Below are 5067 nucleotides of genomic sequence, written 5' to 3' on the forward strand. Positions count from 1 at the left end.
AGGCAACCAGAAGATTGGGAAAATATCTGTACCAATCCTACATGCAATAGAGGGCTAATATCCAATATATACAGAGAACTCAAGAAGTTAGACTCCAAGGAAAGAAATAACCCTAAAATTGGGGCACAGAGCTAAACAAAGAGTTCTCAACTGAGGAATATGGAATGGCTGATAAGCACCTAAAGAAATGTTCAACATTCTTAGTCATCATGGAAATGCAAATCAAAACTTCTCTGAGATTCCACATCACACCAGTCAGAATGGCTAAGATCAAAACCTCAGGTGACAGCAGATGCTGGCAAGGCTGTGGAGAAAGGGTATATTTATAAGATGCTTTATAACTTACAATAATTTGATGTTCTAATTTTTGACTTTACAAGGGCATAAACATGTACCCATAGGACCATATTGCTTTTCTTATATAATTTTTATTTTATTTGAATGATGGAAGTGTGCTTGAGAATGTATGTGTGTGCAAGTGGCTTGAAGATCAGAAAAAAATGATCAAATTATATGTGGCTGAAGAAGCTTACAAAGGAAAGTTTGAGTTCTCCAATGTGGTTGTAGCCAGTGTACCCAGGTCTCCTGCAATAGCACTAAGCACTCTTAAACACTGAGCCACCTTTCTAGCCCCTACTCTGATTTCTACTTGCAGGACAATATTAAAATGTTACAGTCATAGCCATGATCACTTTCACTTTCCATGCTTTGGATATCCACTGTCAATGGGGATCTAAAGGTTTTGTTTCTGTCAAGCCTCATGCAAAAAAAAAAAAAAAAATCACATCATTTCACATATCTTTACTACAGCGTGATACTGAAATTGCCCCACTATGTTGTTATTATTGTTGGTCTCTTACTGTACATAATTCACAAATTATAACATTATCATAAATATGCATGTATTAAAAAGAAACCTACTAGACATCATTTTTGTTAGTGGTGGTATAAGCCATCTATCAGGAACCTTGAAACAGATGCCACTCAGATAAAGGAGGATTCTCTATTTGAATTTGTCTACTCTGCCTTATAAGAGAAGCTTTATTTATTGATTAAGTTTTTTAGTCTATCTCATGTAGCCAGGCTGGCATATAGTTTCTGATCTTCTGCTTATACATTGAAAGTGTAGGGGTTACAGAACTAAATAGCTTTTTGCTAACTGATGATTCTCAAATGTAGGTTAATGGAAATATTCTGAATATATTTAAAGTAGTTTAGGACAAGTTCTGACATTCACCAGGTCAGGAGTAAACAATGTCTTTTAGACTTATTGTCTTTTCAATGTATAATATCAGACTTTAACTCCAGCATAAGTAAAAATGTATATATTTGTTGTAGCTAAATATTTTTGCTTTGATTTGGCCTTTTCGTTTCTTGAGTCACAGTTTCACCATGTTGCCAAAACTAACCAATAGCTCCTGGTCCTCTGACCTCAGCCTCCTGAGTGCTGGGACAATAGGCATGCACCATTATTCTCTGTGTTTTTGTTCTTTCACTTTATATTGCTTTGATTTTACAATGCTGGGAAGAACATCCAAGTCCTTATGAATTAGTATTAGAGATTTATTAAAACTTCTATTGAAGACAGCATGAGTTAAGCACACCTAATTTCGATACTAGATAGCATAATTGATAACATGTAATAGGATATAAAATGTATTTAAGTATGTGTGTGTGTATGTATTTACATCTTTAAAATATAATTCAGAAGATTGAGAAAAAGAAGATGCAATGTATTAGTGGTTTACTGGTAATCATTACCAATAAAATATCAACTACTTTAAGAACTAAGCAAGTAGCAAATATAATTGAAATTGCTTATGATGACTGTAAACAAGCAGATTCCAGGGTGAGTCACAGGGCACTTGAGAAGCTGTTAATAATTGAATGTGGTGACATATGCCTGTAGTCTCAATACATGGACAGTAGAGGAAGAAATAAATAAGAGTTCAAGGCCAGCATTGGCTACATAGTGAGTTAGAGACTGTTGTAGTTAGAATACCTATCCAAAGGCTCATGCGTGTGAACACAGAAATTATATATCACCTGTTTGTTATATTTCTAATTTCTGCTACAAGTAATATCAAGCTGTATATCTTCCATTATTGAGTCAGCTGAAAGAAGAATATTGTTTTACTTAAACACATAAATTTCAATTTCATTATAGAAGAAAGCATAGTAACTATAAAATACCATGCCTTTTCCATTCCTCTACTCTACTTCATATGCACTGTTTGAGAAAAGATTTTTCAAATACCATAGTGTTAACATTTCTCACACTAGATAAAATAATAATGATAATAAACAAACATGAATCTAGTGTTGTTGGTTGACTAGGAATGACCCCAAAGATTCGTGTTTGGTCATAAGAAATGACACAATTAGAAGGTATGACCTTGTTGGTGTAGGTGTGGCCTTGTGGGAGAGAGTGGGTTACTGGTGGCTGCTTTTCCGGTCTCAGATTTAATTCGGGCTTCTGTGTTTCAGTTCATTTCCTGCCGCTGATTTGGGTGTAGAATTCTCAGCGTCTTCTCCAGCACCACGACTGCCTGCACACTGCCATACAGTCTGCTATAATGATAATGGACTGCACCACTAAAACTGTAAACCATACACAGTTAAGTGTTTTCCTTCCTAAGAGTTTCCCTGGGCATTGGGTATTGCTGTAATAGGCACGCCATGCCTTTTTTGGGGGGCGGGATTAAAGGAGAATCATATTATAATGAGGCAAATGAGATATTTGGGCAATGTTCTTGTGATATTTGGGCAAATAGTGTGATTGCTTTCTAGCCTTGTCTGAAAAATCTACCTAAAGCTAAATTGAAGAGCTTTTAGATCCATTTCTTTGGCAATGAAAATTTCAAAACAGTCTAATAATGGCTATCCTGTGTTTGTTAGTGTTTACCCTTATGCCGATTTATAATGAAAAGGAGCACACTGAGCAAGGAAAAATACAAAACATACAAAACATAGAAGAGAAAGGGGGCACTAGGAAATGTAATGGAGTTAGGTCCAGCATTGAAGAAGATAAACATACTAAAGAAAAGCTTGATGCTAAGTGAAATAGAGACCCAACCCAGCTAATCTCCCATGTGTGAAAATAAAGAAAAGTGAAAAGAATTAAAGGAAATCTTAGGGTCAGGCATGGTGGTACACACCATTGATCCCAACACTCTGAAGACAGAGACTGACATATCTTTGATTTCAGGTCAAGCCTGCTCTACAGAGCTAGTTTCAGGACAGGTAAACTTAGGCAATGAAGGAAACCATCAAAAAGAGAAAGCTGGTGAAAGTGTGTTTGAACAAGGGACAATGTTCCAGACCCAGCAAGCACCCAAGCTTCGTGGTTTTGACTACACAGTTATTGTTTTAGAGTCAAGTATGGAAGAAAGGAGTTATGGCATCTCCCTCTGTGATTACAGAAAGCCACTGAGGCCAGGCATGTAGCCAGGCTGTTCCTCCATAGAGACACCATTATGTGATGCTATGGATGTGAAGTCTGGATTGCCTTGGAGACCCCAAGATGTTAGAGATGTCAGAGGCATGAGTTACCAGCAAAAGAGAGCTGCTAAAACGAAGTGGAACCATCCCAAGAGAGAGAAGTGGCTTGCAGTCAATAAAACTGATAGGAGTTGGAGCTCTGAAGAGCATTTTGAACTTGGACATGGATATGCAGTGGTTGCAGTTTTTCCAGCTGGTCTTTGGTCTTGCTTTGTTCCAGTATTTCCTCACAATCCTCCCTTTGTACCTTTTGGAACATTATTGTATATCCTAGGTTATTTTGGGTTGGAAGTACATGGTCTGCTTTTACATTTTGATTTCATAAGGATTACAGTTAAGACATTGCATGATTTTCAGAAAAGACTTTGAACTTTGGATTTTTAAACAAGTTGAAGTCTTTATAGACTATGAATAAGTTTGACCAAATGCAGTTCTGCATTAGGCTTTAGTTTCAAGCCTATGGGCCAGAGAGTGGAATGTGGTGGTTTGAATAGGAATGGCCCATACTTACTCATGCGTTTGACTGCTTGGTAATAGTGAGCACACTATTAAGAAGTATCGTGAAGCTTTGCGCTTCCTCTTTCCAGCCAGCGCCGAGCGATGGGCATCTCTCGGGACAACTGGCACAAGCGCCGCAAGACCGGGGGTAAGCGAAAACCCTACCACAAGAAGCGAAAGTATGAGCTGGGACGGCCCGCTGCCAACACGAAGATTGGCCCTCGCCGAATACACACAGTCCGAGTTCGAGGAGGCAATAAGAAGTACCGTGCCCTGAGATTGGATGTGGGGAACTTTTCCTGGGGCTCTGAGTGTTGTACTCGCAAAACAAGGATCATTGATGTTGTCTACAATGCATCCAACAACGAGCTTGTCCGCACCAAGACCCTGGTGAAGAACTGCATCGTGCTTATTGACAGCACGCCGTACCGACAGTGGTACGAGTCCCACTATGCACTGCCCCTGGGCCGCAAGAAGGGGGCCAAGCTGACTCCTGAGGAGGAAGAGATTTTAAACAAAAAACGATCAAAGAAAATTCAAAAGAAATACGACGAAAGGAAAAAGAATGCCAAAATCAGCAGCCTCCTGGAGGAGCAGTTCCAGCAGGGCAAGCTTCTAGCCTGTATTGCCTCACGACCAGGCCAGTGTGGCAGAACAGACGGCTATGTGCTTGAAGGCAAGGAGCTGGAGTTCTATCTGCGGAAGATCAAAGCCCGGAAAGGCAAATGAGCCTCATGCGTAGTGTAATAAAGGTGTCTGCTGTTCTATAAAAAAAAAAGTATTTCGTTGTTGGAATCAGTGTGACTTTTCTGGAGGAGGTGAGTCATGGGGGCAGGTTTTGAGATCTCAGAAGCTCAAGTCTGATCATTGTCTCGAAGTCTTCTTTCTGCTGTCTGTAAATCAAGATGTAAAACTCTCAGATCCTTTTCCAGTACTATTTCTGCCTTCAGGTTGCCATGCTTTCTTCATCGATGATAATAAACTGAACTTCTAATCAAATGTTTTCTTTTATAAACATTGCCATGGTCATGTAGTCTTTTCTCAGTAATAGAAATTCTAAGGCATCTA

The 5067-nt window shown here is 39.0% G+C and overlaps 1 pseudogene; it reads left to right on the top strand.

Annotated features, from left to right (window-relative positions):
• On the top strand, nucleotides 4050-4767 carry Gm11353 (predicted gene 11353; annotated as a pseudogene).

The sequence above is a fragment of the Mus musculus genome, chromosome 13, assembly GCF_000001635.26.
Source record: "Mus musculus strain C57BL/6J chromosome 13, GRCm38.p6 C57BL/6J".
NCBI classification, from domain to species: domain Eukaryota; kingdom Metazoa; phylum Chordata; class Mammalia; order Rodentia; family Muridae; genus Mus; species Mus musculus.